The following is an 18,640-nucleotide window of genomic DNA, read 5'->3' as shown; positions in this document are numbered from 1 at the left end:
GGCTCTACCTCCAACATTGGGGATTACAATTTGACATGAGATTTGAGTGGGGACACAGACCCAAACCCTATCACGGACTAAGAACCAACCCCTGACTTAAATTAAATGGACAAATTCTTTGCAAGACACAAGTTTTCAAAACTCACTCAATAAGAAATAGATAACCTGACTTTCCATATCTAATAAGAAATTGAATTTTAAGCTTTTTCACAAAGGAAACGACAGACCAGAGCATTTTATTGATAAGTTCTACCCAATGTTTAAAAAAGAAATGGTTCCATTTCTAAACAAACTCTTTTGGAAAATTAAAAAGAGAAAATACTTTCCAATTCATTCTATAACACAAGCATCACCCTGTTAGCACAAGCAAAGGTGCTACAAGAAAAGAAAGCTAAAGGTCAGTATACCTGGTGAACATAGACATAAAATTCTAAACAAAATTTTAGCAAATTGAATCCAACAATTTATAGAAAGTGATATTCATTATAACCAAATGGGGTCTGATTGGTGTAACACTCAAAAATCAATTTATATAATTTATCACATTAACAAGCTAAAGGGGAAAAAATCATACAATTATCTCAATAGATTGAGAAAAGAATTGGACAAAACTCTACATCCATTCTTGATTAAAAAAAAAAAATTCTCAGCAAACTAGGAATAGAAGAGAAAGTTCTCAACCTGAAACTTCCTTAATCTAGTAGCAGAAAATTTCCTGCTGCTATAGCATTTAATAGTGAAAGACTGAGTTATTTTTCTCCAAGATCAGAAACAAGACAATGAGTCTGCCCTCTCCGCTCCCATTCAACATTCTATTGCAGGTTGTAGCCAGTGTGGTCAGAAAGAATGCAATATAAAAGTACAACATAAAAGACACTTACATTGAAAAGAAAGAAATTAAACTGTCTGTCTGCAGACAACATGATTGTCTATGTAGAAAATTGAATAAAATCTTAATAAAAAAGCTACTAGAACTAATAAGTAAGTTTCACAAGTTGGCAAGATACAAGACATATAAATGGAAGTAATAGTATTTCTGTATACTGTACGTGTTATTCCTTCAAAAGTATTAAGTATTTGGGGAGAAATCTGTCAAAAGAGGTTAAAATCTGTACACTGAAAACAGAAAACATTGTGGAGAGAAATTAGAGAAGAGCCAAATAAATGGACACACTGAATTTATTGGTCAGAAGACTCAATAGTGTTAACACATGGATTCTCCCCAAAAAGAATCTATAGATTTAATGCAATATAAGTCAACATTCCTATAGGACTTTTTGGTAGAATTTTTTGGTAAAATTTCTGTGAACACACAAAGAACCTAAAATAATCAAATAACTTTGACAGAGAAGAACAAAGTTGGGAGGCTAACAGTACATGATTTCAAGATGTTTTATCAAGCTGCAGTAATCAAGACAGTGTGGTCTTGACAAAAAGATAGATTAATTAAGGCCACAGAAAAGAGAACCTACATATATAAAGCAAAGAAACTTTACATATCTGGACAACTGATTTCCAGTAAAGGTTCAAAGGCAATGAAGTGAGAAAAGAATGCATTTTTCAACATATGATAGTGAACCAATTAGACAGCCACATACAAATAAACTTAGATCCTTGGATCATTTTAATATTAAGTCAATATGATCACAGACCTAAATATAAAACATCACATTATAAAACACTTAGAAGAAAACATGGGAGAAAAAATTTCGTGACTTTGAGTAGGCAAAAAGTTCTTAGGTACAGTGCTAAAAGTGTGATTTAAAAGCTGGTACATTGGACTTCACTAAAATTTTTTTAAATTCATTTTATTTGAAAGACACCAATAAGAGAATGAAAAGAGAAGTCACAGACTAGGAGAAAATATTATTAAAGTATATATGTGATGAAGGAATTGTGTCCAGAATATATTAGGTTGGTGCAAAAATAATTGCGGTTTTTGCCTTTGCTTATAATGTGTAAAGAATCCTTTCAACTATATGTATAGAGGTTTTTGCCATTACTTTCAATGTATAAAGAATCCCCAAAAATTCAACTATAAAAAATCCCCAAAAATTCAACAATAAGAAAACAAGCAACCCATTTTCTTTAATTGGGCAGAAGATTTGAATAGGCATTTCACCAAAGAAGACACACAAATGTCGATGATGTTGAGAATCTTTCACACAGAATGATTCTCAACATCACTACTTGCTTTCTGTTCACACAGAAAGATTCTCAACATCATTGGTTACTAGTAAAATGAAGATTCAATGTACAGTGAGATACCACCACCCATCTTTTTGAATGTCTAAAATTAAAAGTACCAAATCACAGTGAGAGGGGAAGTACTAGAATTCTCATATATTCTCTGACGCTGCTGGTGCGAATGTAAAATAGTACAGTCTCACAATTGCTTTAGAAGATAGTTTGGCCATTTCTTAAAAACTTAAATACGCATCTACCATTTGATACAGCTATTACAGTCCTAGATGTTTACTCAAGAGCAAGGAAATCATACAGTTTTGATACAAAGATGTGTACATGAATGTTCATAGCAACTCTCTATTTAAAAGTGTCAAAAAATGGAAACAACCCACATGTTCATCAAGGAACGTATAGATAAGTAAGCCCCGTGGTCTACTCACACAATTGAATGCTGCTCAGCAATGAAAGATAATGAACTGTTTATACAAGTAACGCCATGCATGAATCCTGAAATAATTGTGCTGAGTAAAAGAAGCCAGTTCAAGAAAAAAAGTATACATACCATAGGATTCTGTTTATATAAAATTCTAGGAAATGGAAACTTTCATAGAGTGAAGGAAGGCAGATCAGTGGTTACCTGGGGACAGGGAACAGATGGAAGGAAAGGATTACAAAGAGGCAGAAGAAAACTTCTGGAGTTGATAGGCATATTTATTATTTATTATTTTGGTTATGGCAGTAGTTACACAGGTGTAAATTTACCAAATCCTGTACTTTAAGTGGGTACAGTTGATCATATGTCAGTTGCACATTAGTAAAGCTTAGGAAAGGAGGGAGGGAGGGGAGAGGAGGAGAGGAAGTGAGGAAGGAAGGAGATAAAGGGAAGATGGAGAGGAGGGAGAGAAAGAAAGGGAGGGAGAAGAGGAAGGAAGGAGAGGAAGGAAATATAGAGAGGAGAGAGTGGGAGGAAAGGAAGAAGTAAGGGAGGGAGGGATGGAGGAAGGAAAGGAAGGAAGGAAGGGAAGGGAAGGAAGGGAAGGAGGGGAAGGAGGGGAAGGAGGAGAAGGAAGGGAAGGAAAGGGAGGAAGGAAGGAAGGAGGGGAAGGAAGGGAAGGGAAAGGGAGGGAGGGAGGGAGGAAGGAGAGAAAAGAGAGGAAGAAAGGAGGGGAAGCAAAAGAAGGGAAATTTTAGCTGTCAAAGAACTGGTCTAGGAGCTTAGGTTAGTGAGAGGAAAGTGAGATTTCCTTGGAGCTCCTCAATACCATTTCCTAATCTCAGTAAGACTGGCCCTGACTATGCACATCAGCTAAGTGACATGTTCCACCAGAAAGCTGGCTCACATTATTCCATTTGCATTTATTTTGTGTAATGTCTCTGTGATATTTATGAGACATGAGGGTTCTACCAGTCCACCACCCCAGAAAAATCTGACCTTTCTGCTCCCAGGATGGCAGATGAAAGCACATATGGCTACATATACAACTCAGGCTGCATTTGTCACCTATGACTTAGTTTTTGTTGGTACATTTACCTCCTTACTTTCTACTTACCCTTACTGTGGAGAATTCTATTAATGATAGAACTTTCCAGTAAGCAAACTCAACTGATGAAAATACAAATATATAAAACAGATTAAGATGAAATTGATCACATTTCTTACAGAAAGAGTCTGAAAGGGCCATTACAAGTAAGAAAGCTTCTATAGGGAGTCTAAAGATGAGCTAATGTATAAAATTGACTTTGTACATATTTCAGGAATTAGCTACATACTATTAGGCCAATCTGACCAAGTGGAATGAGTTTTATAACCTGCCCTTGTTTTCAGAAGGGCCTCCATGGTGCTGGGCCTCCACTCTGTACTAAACCTTCCATTTCCTCCTGGCAGTGAGTGAAGGGTGTCAGGAATAGTGGAGTGCAGCTGTGCTCAGGGATGATGTAGAGCCACCTACACCAGGGCCTCTTCCATAGTGCCCCTAGAGGACAGGAGGCCCACATGCGGTCACTGGGGAGGTCAGCCAATCCCTAGGTCATGCATAAGCATATAACATAAAAGACTCACTGATGTGGCTGGACCTGGTCCAGCTATGGGTGTGGTGAGTTAAGGACATCCCTGGTGCTGGTGCCCAGCATAGGAGGCACCCAGCACTCTGTGCATGCCACCTGCTGTCTCCTCTCTACAGAGTCCACCATGGGTCATGCTGCTGTGTTCCCTTCCAGGACCGTTGCCATCTGTGTCCAGACTCAAATGTACCCATGGAATATTTTATTCATCTGTGCCTTTTATTTTTAAACATAAACCTCCTTAAACTGAATCATATTATTCTGTATCTTCTTATTTTTATCACTCAGCATGACTTGTAATTCTATCCATTTTTAATTAATTAGTTAATTTGAGAGACGGGGTCTCCTTCTGTCATCCAGGCTAGAGTGCAGTGTGCAGTCACAGCTCCCTGAAGCCTGGATCTCCTGGGCTCAAGTGATCCCCCCACCTCCACCTTCCAAACAGCTGGGCCTACCAGCATGTGTCACCATACCTGGATAATATTTTTATTTTTACTTTTTGTAAAGATGGGGTCTCAATATGTTTCCCAGCTGGTCATGAAACCCTGTCCTCAAGCCATATTCCCACCTCAGCCTCCCAAAGTGCTGGGATTATAGGCATGAGCCACCATGTTCAACCTTATCTATATTAAAACTTAGAAGCCTACCTCATTCTTTCTAACCACTCCCTAGATTGCACACAACATCCATAGCACAGTTTACTGAGCCATGACCTAATTCCTGGGCATGTAAGTTGCTTCTCTTGCAGACATCGCTGTAATTAATGCCCATGCCCCTGCCTCTGGTACACTTGGGGAGGGTTTAAACTGAGCTTTAACCCCATACTCCTGAGAAATACAGTTTTACCCCCATATCCTTAATAAATGCCATTTTACCCCATAACTGCTTTCAAAACCTCAAATATGCATATATCCGTGTTTGTCATAGAAAGTATCAATTCCTGAGAACCAGTTGGAAAAACAGTTAAGGATCTGTCAGTAAAATTAGGGTGTGGGGCTGGGGCATGGTGGCTCATGCCTGTAATCCCAGCACTTTGGGAGGCCAAGGTGGGCAGATCACATGAGGTCAGGAGTTCAAGACCAGCTTGACTAACATGGAGAAACCCCATCTCTACTAAAAAATAATAATAAATAATTAGACAGGCATGCTGGCATATGCCTGTAATCCCAGCTACTTGGGAGGCTGAGGCAGGAGAATCGCTTGAACCGGGGAGGCAGAGGTTGTGGTGAGCCGAGATCACGCCATTGCACTCCAGCCTGGGCAACAAGAATGAAACTCCATCTCAAAAAAAAAAAGAAAGAAAAGAAAATTGGGGAGTGGAACTTTTTTCTTAGATCCCTGTTTCTCTCCTTTCAGCCTTTAGATAAGGATCCACCCACATTATCACCATGTTTGGATGTCTCTTGATCACAATCAGCCATGTTTTGTTTTGTTTGCTTGTTTTATCTGTTCACGTTAGACTTTGACAGGCCTGGGTTCAAATTGATTTGATTTCTCTGAGCCTCAAGTGTCTGTATCTGAAGAATTGACATGATAATTAATAACTAACAGTGTTGTCGACATATGGAATGTGTATGAAGTGCTAAGCAAAATGATTAACATATAGTATGTAATAATTGCTGGCTGTTATGGAATAAATGGTAAAGTTTACAAAATAAAGTACATCCAGTAATTTCAGTATTTTGAATATTGAGGGTATTTTTAGTAACAGCAATTTTTCAATATATTCATATCTTTGTCACTCACTTTCTTTCCTAGGAATGGAATTACTACTTATTCACCCCCACACAATTACATATGCCATTTTAACCTTGTGTTAAATTCCATTAGAGTTTGGCCTAAGTTTGGTAAATTACTATCTAAATCTAAACGTTGAAACTGCCTGTAATCCCAGCACTTTGGGAGGCCAAAGCGGGAGGATCACTTGAGGTCAGGAATTCGAAAGCAGGCTGGCCAACATGGCAAAACCTCATCTCTACTAAAAATAAATTTTAAAAAACCCTTAGCTGGGTGTGATGGTCCCAGCTACTGGAGCACCTGAGGCAGGAGAATTGCTTGAACCTAACAGGCAGAAGTTACAGTGAGCCCAGATCATGTCACTGCACTCCAGCCTGGGCAATAAAGCCAGACTCTGTCTCAAATTACTACAAAACAAAACACCAAGCAATCAAAGAAAAGAGGTAAAAGTTGTGGAAGACATTAAAAGATGATGTGTCCCAACTCCTCATTCCCAACATGCATAGGCTTTGTCTAACCATTTCTTTCCTACGTCTGCTAATTCAACGGGATACATGGTGAAAATACTCTTAATTTCCAGAGTTGTACTACCTAATTTTCTTCTATCTTCAAAGTCATTCAGGTGATAAAATTTTTGATTGTCCCCAACATAAATGGGAAAAACCTGAAAAAAAGCCCTCTTGGTTGCTGCAGTGTGTTCAGTTTACCCAGCACTTTGCACCAGGCACCCACTCTCCTAAGTGTTAATGATGGAGATGTTACAAAAGCATCCAAGCTGCTGCCCTCATGGAATCTACAGTCTAGTACAGGAGAGAGACAAACAGAAATGAAGTAGCATTGAGTCAGAATCTAGATTAAGAGAAGGTAGCATTTCACTAGCCCTAATTAAGCTGATATTGACCATGTGCTCTATAAATTACTAAACTGAGAGGCAGACTTCTCATAATCCAGGGGCTTCTTAGTTTTGATGCTGTAAAAATATACGACAAATAGGAGAGTGTTCTGTAGTAGGCAAAGTGGAGAACATAAGAAATTTTTTCCCAAAATCTTGTTTAAGAAAACATACTCTACAAATATAGCATTTCCTTTTTGTTCAAAGACATACACATACACACACACACACACACACACACACACACACACACGTGCATGCACACACATTACAGTACTAAACGGGAAGAATTTCTTACAGCTTGCAGCAGGCCCTAGAGATTTAAATACTGAACCTTTAATTTGTACCAATAATTCATATACAGCTATATGGGGTAAAAAAGGTTAATGATGGAATTTTTTTAAGTATGTTTCATTGACTATAAATGGCAGATTTGACAGTTAAAATGAAAATTGTTCCAGAAGAAACTTTAGTCAAACTAATTATTTGAGACATTATAAGGATGTATAATTATATTCTTCACCTTTTAAAAAAAGTTTTATTACAAATGTGCTTTTAAAGAACAAGTAGAGAAATAAAAGCTGTAATTGTTCTTAATTATAGCTAACTGTAATTGCACTCAATTGCAATATGCTGAATATCACCAATGGCTAAAGAAATCCTGGCATGCAGACAGTGCACCCACACTCATGAGATGAGGTATCATTTTATGAGTATTCTGTTATCTATAATTTAGCTCTTTTACTGTCGATTCCATTTCTGTTGGTTTTATTTTATTTATTTTTTTAGTGATTGTAGAGATATAATTGTCATCTGTGAATTTATTGAAGGTTGTAGATTTCATCTGGGGTTGGTTCAAAATTCCCATTGCTACAAAAAGACATATTGAAGATTGTTAAAATGAGAGATTTGGACATGACCCATCATGGTTGAATACACTGAATACACAGATTTGCATTTTCAGAGGTAAGGATGAATACCACATTTAATTTGCCCAGCACCATCCAAGAAGCAACCTGGAAAATTTGAAGGATCTAAAATAGCATGAGGGTTTCTGCTGAAAGCTTTCAGAGTGGTGTTATTTCAAATGGCTAAAATTCCCCATGAATGGGAAAATGTTCATCTCTCTCTCTTTTATGCTCTGGACTCAAATCAAGTTCTGTTTCTGCCCAAACTGCTGCTGCCCCACCTTCCCATGCAGTCAGAGGGCAGATGTCTGGCCCCTGAGCTGCCTTCTGACTGTCAGGGAGCCTCACTTAACTCCTTTGCAAAATGAGGGCTGATAGCACTACCCTGTTACTTGTCAAAGACTGTATATACAGGGTAGATTTTTATACATAAACAAATACACTGTTGGGGAAAAGAAATAAGTTCTGTAGCTTCAGGAGAAAGGAGCATTTTATTATGTGTTTATAGCCATTGTTCTGAAAATTAAAAAATAAAAAACAACATTAACAACAACAGCAAAAAAAACAAGGTTGTTTCAGGTCATATCACAACAACCTTTATTTCTTCACTATTTCCATAAATGGCTGCTAAGAGCTTTCAACTTTGTAGCCAGAGACAGTTTTGACACAACTGCTGGTGCCTTTTTTTTGAGATAGAGTCTCGCCCTGTTACCCAAGCTGGAGTGCAGTGGCATGATCTCAGCTCACTGCATCCTCTACCTCCCAGTTTGATCAATTATCCCATCTCAGCCTCCCGAGTAACTGGAATTACAGGCATGTGCCACCATGCCTGGCTAGTTCTTTTGTATTTTTAGTAGAGACGAGGTTTTGCCATGTTGGTCAGTCTAGTCTCAAACTCCTGACCTCAAGTAATCCACCCACCTCGACCTCCCAAAGTGCTAGAGTGACAGGCATGAGCCACCATGTCTGGCCACTGGTGCATTTTTTAGAGAGAAAAAGAATGCACTTGGCTGTGCTGAGCCCCATGTTCTAAATGTAGGTGGGAGGTAGGCTCAGGAAGAGGGAAGGCCTCTGAGGGGGTTGTCCTTTTGACAGAGGTCACCACGCCACACCACTCCCTAAATGGGAGCAAATTTGTTCCTTTCTTCAGAGTATCTGGGGAACACAAGAGGGGCTAAGTGTCCTTAGGAATGGTTTGTGTTCTTCAGAGCCTTCACAGTACCTAGCAAGAGGAAGTAATGTGGCCCCTAGCTCATCACAGACACTGCAGAAGTCCAGGGGCCAGAGTAGCTCATCTCTTCATCTTTTCCATTGGACCACTTCCTCCTGGATGGATTCTTTCTGTGGCTGTCACAAAGCTGCTTGTTCTCTCGGGTTTCTGCCTCCACCAGAATCTCCCATGTGCCTTCTGCCCTGGCAGTTCCCACACAAACTCCCCTTTGAAGGCTGTGGCTTTTGCGTTTTCCATTCTTGTAAAGAGAAGGAGCATCTCTAAGACAAAATCTTCTTCCTCTTGTCATTGTTACCTGCTTTCTCAGTCCCAAATATGGGCATAAGTCCCTTGGTATTTGTTTTAGTAAAGCCTCCCTTCCTTCCCTCCCCAAAAGGGAATCAGTGGGATGAGGTAGGTAAAATCTCATCTCACTACTTATCACTATGTATTCATTTGTGTGTTTGTGGCCCTGTCTTCCCCAGGAGACAGGCAGCCTCATGAAAGAGGGGGGTTCATGTTGATAGAGTTTCCTGCCTAATTTGCAGCATGTAGACATGGACACACAGTAGGAGATGTAGAAATGTGTGTTGAACAAATGAATAAATGCTAATTAATTCAATACCAATACTTGTTGGTTGATGGATTAGGCCATTAGTCAAACATCACAATGCAGGCTGGTATTTGCAAATCCCTCTTTGATCCAGAAATTATCAAGAGTAGAGATGATTTTCTCTAATTAAGAGGACTTATTAGTGATATTATGTCCCTGAGAACTAATAGAGAAAAATTAGGTGTTATTGCAAAATAGGCATCCTTTTACACTGACTTATATAACATTTTTATTTTTAATGAATAATTACTTTGGTGTGTTTTTCCTTAAGAAGCCATGTATGAATTGCAGTGCAGCTTAGAGCACAATAATTCAGCAATATTAAAAGCAGAGTTCTTTAATAAACTGATCCTCTCCCACTTGTATAATTATAGGATTTGAAGAAAATACACTTTTCTTGGTTCATTTTGGAGAGATGTCATTTTGTTCACAAAGCTTTAAAGAAACACAGGCAAGTGCAGTGGTTCATGCCCGTAATCCCAACATTTCGGGAGGCTGAGGTGGGCAGATCACTTGAGGTCTCAAGTTCAAGAACAGGCTGGCCAGCACAGTGAAACCCCGTCTCTACTAAAATATACAAAAATCAGCTTGGCATGGTGGCATGCCTCTGTAATCCCAGCTAGCTACTTTGGAGGCGGAGGCAGAAGAATCGCTTGAAACCACGAGGCAGAGGTTGTAGTGAGCTGAGATCGTACCACTGCACTGAGCTTGGGTGATAGAGCAAGACTCTGTCTCAAAAAAACAAAACAACAGCAACAACAAAACACAAGCATATGCCTTGCATGCACATCGTCTGCTTTTTCCGTTTTTGCTTTGACTTTTGCTTTTCATTTCTGGGAGTACAAGTTGGTCACTGAAACTTAATGTGACATGTCTAGGCTCGGAGACCACCTTCAAGAAGAGCTGGTTACATTTGCCACTGCTGAAGTCTAAATGAGTGACTTTCAATGAGCAGGAATTGTTACTAGCAGCCGAGACAGGTACTTAGTGGCTCACATTATTTAACTGTGTTGGAATCACAGAGCATAAACTGTATGATGATTAATATGCAAATGCAAGCCTGCGCAGGGACATCCTCATAATGCCACTAGCAGTATCCAAGCCAGGACTCCTCTTCTTGGGTGGATTTCTGAGCTGTGTCTCAAGAGGACATGTCTGAGAGAAAAGAAGACAAAAGCCCTTCACACTATCTGGAAATAACGGAAGGGACACCAGTGACATTTTCACCGTAGCTTCCCTTATGTACACCAGCCGGGGCCAGATGGGCTCCTCTGTGGAGGTGATTAAGAGAAACCTTTGGCCATTTGATTTTCAAGGCACTTGAGCACAAGGACAGGGACAAAAGCACACATGTGTGGCTGTTTTATAGAAAGAATACTGAAATAATATGTGTAAATTGTAAGCCAAATAAAATCGTGGCAAGGACTCTGAACAGGACTCCCCAAGTAAAAATGAAACATGATCAGGAAGAGGCTGTAGGTGTCAGTGATTAGATTCAACGAATCTCCACTGCAGCGGTGCCTCTGACAACTCAGATTGCAGGCCTGCCTACTATCAGAAGGAAGTGGCGAGTTCCCAGCACCACACAGTGCATTCCTGAGTGTTGACTAAGGGATTTGTGCATGGAAGGCAAGTTTCCCCATGGCAGCACCTCTCCGCAAGCCTGGGCCTGGGGCTTGTCCGGAGCTTTGTCCATGCAGTGAAATCCCAAAAGCAAATGGAGTGATTTAAAGAGAGACTCCGCCTCCTGGATTTTATATCGGAGCCTGAGAGGTCAAGAAAGGTTTGTTCCTATGAAGTCAGGCAGGGCAGAAGGAACTTAGAGCTGAGTGCTCTTGGGAAGCTGTTCTGAAGGCAGAACACATCTGTGAATGTCACTGGCTCATATTGCATTCATTTCCACCCAGGAGTAGATTTGAGAGGCGGGCCTCTGTAGCGGTGTAAAGTTACCTCTTGTCAAAACTTACAGTTTTCTAAGTGACGTGGTACGTTTATTTAAGGGTCTTGTTTTAGTTGATCAGCATTTTGAATGTACAAACATGGGCTGCCTGTCTTTTCTCTTAAATTACGGTAATACCTAGTATCACCTGCTTCATGCAGCAGGTACCTCGTAAATAGTTCTCAAGAAGAAGAGAGAAATCCAATAGTGCAAAGGAAAGAAATGAGCATAAGAAAGGGAGGTGGGGGTGGAAGTGGTTGCATTCAATACAGTCACATCTTCACACAGTCACCTCATCAGAGAGGTCTTCCAGGATGATCCTGTAAACAATTAGAGCCTCCACTACCCCTGCTTTTACTTTCTACCCCCCGACCTTGCTTCATCCTTCATAACATAGACTATGTAATGTAGGAATCAGTATTCACTTGCTTGTTTGGTTTTTGTGTGTCTCCCACTTCTGGAATGTGAAGTTCCTAACAGTTGCTGTTGTTCACTGCTATACAGAAGCCAGAACTAATGCAGGAGTGGATAGCATAGATCATTTATCTGTGGCTTCTGCAGGCTGCTCTGTTTTTAACATCCTGATGAAAAGCATGGGCTCTGGAGCTGGGATGCTTGGGCCGTGTTCAAATCCTGACTCTCTCTGTCACTGCCTGCAAGGACCTTGGGAGGTTACATAACATGATTTTGTCTCATTTTTCTCATCCCAGCCATGGTTTAGTGATAATGACCACGCGAGGCTTTTGTAAGGATGAAGTGAGTGGACACCTGTAAATGAATAGTGACTGGTGTTAAGGAAGATTCCAGTTGAATCTTGAATGTGTGTGTGATTGTAGATTTCACCCTGTGAGAATAATTGCTTATGTTTGTATACAGATCCATACACACACCCACTTTGATGTTTTAATCACGTTAGTGAAAATTGAGGAGGAATAAAAATAGGAGAGAAGACATAAAGGCCAAAAAGAAAGAAAACACAGCGATGAATGATCAGAGGGAGAATCAGAGTGAGGGGAAAGAACAGTGTCTAGATTGTTCAACAGAGAAAAAACTTTCATCTCTAAAGTGTTTGGGATTTTCCAGTGCTAAGGTTCACCACACAAGAAAAAAAATAACTGTCCTAAATTAATATATGCTTTGTAATGCTTGTAATGATATCTTCTTTTTTGAGATGGAGTCTTGCCCTTGTCGCCCAGGCTGGAGTGTGGTGGTGTGATCTCAACTCACTGCAACCTCCACCTCCAGGGTTTAAGCAATTCTTCTGCCTCAACCTCCCAACTAACTGGGATTATTGGCATGCACCACTATGCCTGGCTAATTTTTGTGTTTTATTAGAGACAAGGTTTTGCCATCTTGGCCAGGCTGGTCTCTAACTCCTGATCTCAGGTGTTCCACCTGCCTCAGCCTCCCAAACTGTTGGGATTACAGACATGAGCCACTGGGCCCTGCCTGCAATGATGTCTTTAAGCTAACTTCTAGTTTATGTTTTATCTGAAAATGGATCCAGATAAAAAATGTTCACAGTTTGTTTCAAGCTAGTTGACGAAAGAAAGAGAGATGGGGCGGATAGGGGAGGGAAGGAGGGGGAGGGAGGAAAGAAAGGGGGGGAGGGAGGAAAGAAAGGGAGGGAGGGAGGGAGGGAAAGAAGGACAGAAGGAAGAAAGGAAGGAAGGGAGGGAGGGAGGAAGGAAGGAAGGAAAATGGGAAGATAAAGGCAGAGAGGGAAAAAATCTGCTTCGTTGTAATACTTACACTCAATTAAAATAAAGAAAGCCTCACACCTTCTGCAACTAGAGCATTAAATCATTTGTAGGATGGGCAATAAAAATAAAATCTATTTTACCTTTTAAAAAATAGGTCTCTGTACTTTTGGGGAAACAAATTAAAGATTCCGTTGGAGAAAACATTCCAGGTCTTAAAAATATTTATCTTGCTGACACACAATTAGCATGGGGGCTCATGTCTTCTGTTTTACAGTTGTCAGCTAATTTTGGAAACTGGCAGGCTGCACAGAAATAGCTGGTGTGCTCTTGCTTCAACACTTCCTAAAAAAAGAACTGTTCACATAGTTCAGGCACGGGGAAGGACAGGAGATGACGAGGGAGCGTTATGCAGACAGCTGATAAAAGCTGGCATCACGCTATGCACTGATGAATGCTCTACATATTTAAAATTAAAGGCTTTTTTTAAGGAATGCTAAATAATCTACCCAAACTGTGTCAGACACAGGGTCCACTTGTCTGCTATCTCTTCTGGGATTTTGTTCCTTCCATAAAATTGAATTTATGCTGCAACTTCAAATTTACAGAGAGCTTTCATGTTGGTTTAGGCTGATGATCGCACCAACAACCTTAGATCAAAGGGCAGTGGCGTTATTTTGACATTCTAGGACACAGAGACCCTCAAGAGGTCAAATGCGCTGCCCAAGGATACACAACTTATCAGAACCGCACACCTTCCATCATCTCAGACGACTTCTTTGTTGCTGGGACAGCTCTTTTTCTCTGAACATGTAATTTCACTTTATAGTTTTTTGCATCCTTGTTTCCATTACATTTTTAGTGATCTGGGCTGGGTGCAGTAGCTCTCACCTATAATCCCAGCACTTTGGGAAGCCAACGCAGGTGGGTCACCTGAGGTCAGGAGTTTGAGACCAGCCTAACTAACATGGAGAAATCCTGTCTCTACTAAAAATATAAAAAAAATTAGCCAAGCTTGGTGGCACGTGCCTGTAATCCCAGCTACTCAGGAGGCTGAGACAGGATAATCACTTGAACCCTACAGGCAGAGGTTGCAGTGAGCGGAGATGGTGCCATTGCACTCCAGTCTGGGCAACAAGAGTGAAGCTCCATCTAAAATATATATATATATATATATATATATATATATGTATGTGTGTGTGTGTGTGTGTGTGTGTGTGTGTGTGTGTGTGTGTGTGTGTATTAGTGTTCTGCTTTTCACTTGGTAATGATAACTAAGGAAAAGAAATTAGTGCAGTTAAACTCCAAATACTGCTATAACTATATGAGGCATTTTAAAAAAATGAATTGAAGAGAGTAGAATTACCAGCCAGTAGAAAATGTCCATTACACTCATATTTATTGAGTGTTTGGTGTGTGCCAGGCACTGAGTGTTCAAAATCTTAAACGAGATGTGATCTTTGACCTGGAGGAGCCTTTTTTGTTGTTGTGGTTTTTGAGACAAGTTCTTGCTCTGTTGCCTGGGCTGGAGAGTAGCAGAATGATCACAGCTCTCTGCAACCGCAAACTCCTGGGCTCAAGCACTTCTCCCACCTCAGCCTCCAAAGTAGCTAGGATTATAGGTGCATGCTACCATGCCCACCTCACCTGTTTTGTTTTTTTGTAGGGTCTTGCTATGTAGCCTAGACTGGTTTTGAATTCCTGGGCTCAGGCAATGCTCCTACCTCAGCCTCCCAGAGTGCTGGGATTATAGGTGTAAGCCCCTGGATCCCTCCCTTATGGGAGCTTTCAATAGTAGAAAAATGAAAACTATTCATGACTTGGTACCTTATACAGTTTCTTTTACTGGAGTGTAAACACTTGGCAAGGAGGATGAGGATCTAAATTCATCTTAGTGCCTCTCAAAACATCCAGCATTGCTGGGCTGAACACAGACTAAGTGCTAATGAATACATCAGCAAATAAAGATGATCTACACTGAGGAAGCAATGCTAATCATGGACTTTGTGCCTATAAAAGTTCAATGAAAAATATATGGTCTTTATGACACCTGCTTTAAATCCCCTCAAATGGGTTATGACAGAGCATAATCTAGAAGAAGCATGGCATCATCTGCTAAATTTATTTCACTCAAGGGTTTCTTTACAAAAGGTATAAATTCATGAAAACATATGACTATTTCAGATGATTGTTTAACAGTAGTAAACAGAGAAAAACAAACAAATGGTCACCTGAAAAGCTCCCGTGTTTGTCGACTTGCTGATCTCAAAAATGGTGCCTGGATGATGAGTCCCAGGTACATTACTGCAGTCAGATGTGGTGGGTTTTTTGTTTTGTTTTGTTAAATCTTGGAGCTACATGCACCAGTGAAATCATCAGGTTTTCAGCAATCATAGACATCAGGTAATATCTGTAATTCTAATGTAAATTCTTAGCATACAACTGTCTATAGTTTTCCCCTGCTGGAACTTAATATGTGACGAATATGACTTTTACCCAGCATCTGTCTTTTGCTTTCAAGGTAGGACCAACACCTTTTTCTTTGAATGTGTGGTTCACTGAATAAAGTTCTGCATTGGCTTCTGTGCATACATCCTCTCATGCTCCACCATTTGGAATTTCTTTTTTTGTTGTAGTTTTGTTTTGAGAGAGTTTTGTTCCATCACCAGGGCTGGAGTGCAGTGGCACAATCTCTGCCCACTACAACCTCTGTCTCTCAGGTTCAAGCTGTTCTGTCTCAGCCTTCTGAGTAGCTGTGATTACAGGTATATGCCACCACACCCAGCTAATCCTTGTATTTTTAATAGATATGGGGTTTCACCATCTTGATCAGGCTGGTCTTGAACTCCTGAGCTCAAATGATCTGCCCACCTCAGCCTCCCAAAATGCTGGGATTACAGTCATGAGCCACTGTACTTGGCCAAGATTTCCCTTTTTTTAAAAGAGGAAAAATAACTTAGAGACATTTGTGTCTAATTCAACATCAGTTTTTCTTAAGTGACTTGTCATTTTTTATCTTTTCAAATTATCCAACTTAGTTTTACAGAAACAAGTATTTTTCCACACTTGTATTTCATCTATTTTACATCATGCTTAATTAAATTAAAAAAATTACAGTGATTGTCAGTACCATAAACAGGTTGGGAAAGAAACACAGCATGCTCTTGGTAAGCGTGGAGACTTAAGCAGCTGGAGCCAAAGCAAAGCAGGTGCTCTCAGGAGGCCTCAGTCTCTGTGTTTTCCCATGGCAGTCAAGGATGTTGGTCAATCCGGTAAGATTTGGAAACAGAGGTCAGTTGCGGACATTGGACATTTCTATTGCAGTGGATTATTGTTTTCGTTTGGTTTGGTTTGGTTTGGTTTGGTTTGGTTTGGTTTGGTTTGGTTTGGTTTGGTTTTTAAGAGACAGAATGTCACTCTGTTGCCCAGACTGGAGTGAAGTATAGTGGCACAATCATGGCTTACTCCAGCCTTGACCTCTTGGACTCAAGCTATCCTCCTACCTCAGCCTCTCAAGTAATTAGGATTACAGGCATGCACCACAATGCCCATTTCATTTTTTAAACTTTTGTTAGAGACAGGGTCTCACTATGTTGCCCTGGCTGGTCTCAATCTTCTGGGCTCAAGCCATCCTCCTGCCTCAGCCTCGCAAAGCACTAGGATTGCAAGTGTGAGGCGCCGTGCTTGGCCACTGCAGTGATCTCAGCTGAGGACAGCTTTGTTGCCAGTGGACATTTAGCGTTGTCTGAGGATATGTTTGGGAGTTACAATGGGGCTGGTGGGGAGCGGTACTACTGGCATCAATGGATAGGTGACAGGGATGCTATTAAACATTCTACAATGTCTGAGATACCCACCCAAAACAAAAGATTATCTAGCTCAAAATAATGCCAAGGTTGAGAAATACTGCTCCACTATGATTTAAATGGATTTATTATAATGTATGAACGACATCATTATAAAAGATACCAGGGGACTCATCACATTAAAATATGTATAGTCTGGAACACAAAAATAAAAAGTTAAAAGATTAGACACAAAAAATTTAGTTGTATATTAACTCTGTGCTGTTAGTGTTACTATGATCAAGCTGTGAACATAAATCTCACCCTTAAGGTCAATGACACCAGAGAAGTTCATTCATTGCTGATAAGACCAACAAATATTTATTGAGTATATATGTTGGTCTCAAATGACAAAAAATAAATAAAGGATAAAACAAGCATTTAAAAGATACTTCTATTGTAATAAATGTCATAACAGAAGGCTAAAAGGAGGGGTGTTTCTTAGCTGGGGTACACACAATTCCAGATTCTGTTTGGAAAGAAAAATTTTTTATGCAGCCACTAAATTCTTCAAAGAGATGAACATGTGTGAAGCATTCAGTACCATAATAGTCAATCCCTTCAACCGTGGTTTTGCTGAAGGAATGGAAACTTTCTCCCCAAAGCCAATTTTTATAGCAATAAAAGCTGATTGTTTAATGTTATATGATTACTTAGGAAAGAACATTTTCGTAGAAGCTAAACTTACTCATTTTTTAAGGAAGTATGGCTCTGTGGGAACCATCACTTCTCCAGAATGCCCAGGTATTATCACAGGCAGTAAATAGGAAGAGGGAGTTCTAATAGCTGGGAGGGTCAGGATGTTCATTGAGGAGGAAGTCCTTTGTTTGAATTGACATAGTAGGAAGCTGAGGCTGTTAACCAGGATTGACGCATTAGCTTCAGGAGCTTGGTGAACAGTCTACAAGTGTGTACCACAGTGTGCGTATATGTGTATATTGTTATTTTCTCTATATAAGGTGTTTGTATCTTTAATGAGATTTTTAAAGGGGTTATATGACACTAAGGAGATTTTATACCATTGTTGCTAAGAATTATACCTTTAATCCCTTGGTCTAAAGTTGAGCCCTCTTCTCCTTCTGAAATAGTTCAACATAAAGCCTTCATCTCCTCCTTCTACTCATTGTTCCCTTCTCTTTCCAAGAACACATTTCTGATTGAAAGACAAGAGATGGGCCAGGTGCAGTGGCTTATACCTGTAATCTCAGCAATTTGGGAGGCCAAGGCAGGCAGATCATTTGAGGTCAGGAGTTCGAGACCAGCCTGGCCAACATGAAGAAATGCCATCTCTACTAAAAATACAAAAGTTAGCTGGACATGGTGGCCCACACCTGTAATCGCAGCTACCGGGGAGGCCAAGGTATGAGAATCACTGGAACCCAGAAGACAGAGGTTGCAGTGAGTTGAGATTGAGCCACTGTACTCCAGCCTGGGCAACAGTGAAAGACACTGAAAAAAAAAAAGAAAAAAGAAGAAAGGAAGGAAGGAAGGAAGGAAGGAGGGAGGGAGGGAGGGAAGGAAGGAGAAAAGAAAAGAAAAGAAAAGAAA

General features: G+C 40.2%; 1 protein-coding gene across 7 annotated transcripts in view; it reads left to right on the top strand.

Annotated features, from left to right (window-relative positions):
• Positions 1-18,640, top strand: part of CELF2 (CUGBP Elav-like family member 2) — a 641,808-nt gene that overhangs the window by 214,998 nt on the left and 408,170 nt on the right. The window contains exon 1 of one of the 7 annotated variants that reach the window (XM_032258108.1): positions 11,570-11,593. The exons of the other annotated variants lie outside the window; for them this stretch is intronic. The gene's annotated coding sequence lies outside the window, so the exon portion shown is untranslated. Of the gene's footprint in view, positions 1-11,569; positions 11,594-18,640 lie in introns of those variants that run through there. 7 annotated transcript variants of the gene reach the window in all.

Source organism: Sapajus apella, unplaced genomic scaffold, assembly GCF_009761245.1.
Source record: "Sapajus apella isolate SASKATOON/1434 unplaced genomic scaffold, GSC_monkey_1.0 scaffold100, whole genome shotgun sequence".
NCBI lineage: Eukaryota > Metazoa > Chordata > Mammalia > Primates > Cebidae > Sapajus > Sapajus apella.
The sequence above is the reverse complement of the archived record's forward strand: the minus strand, read 5'-3'. Positions and strand labels throughout refer to the sequence as shown.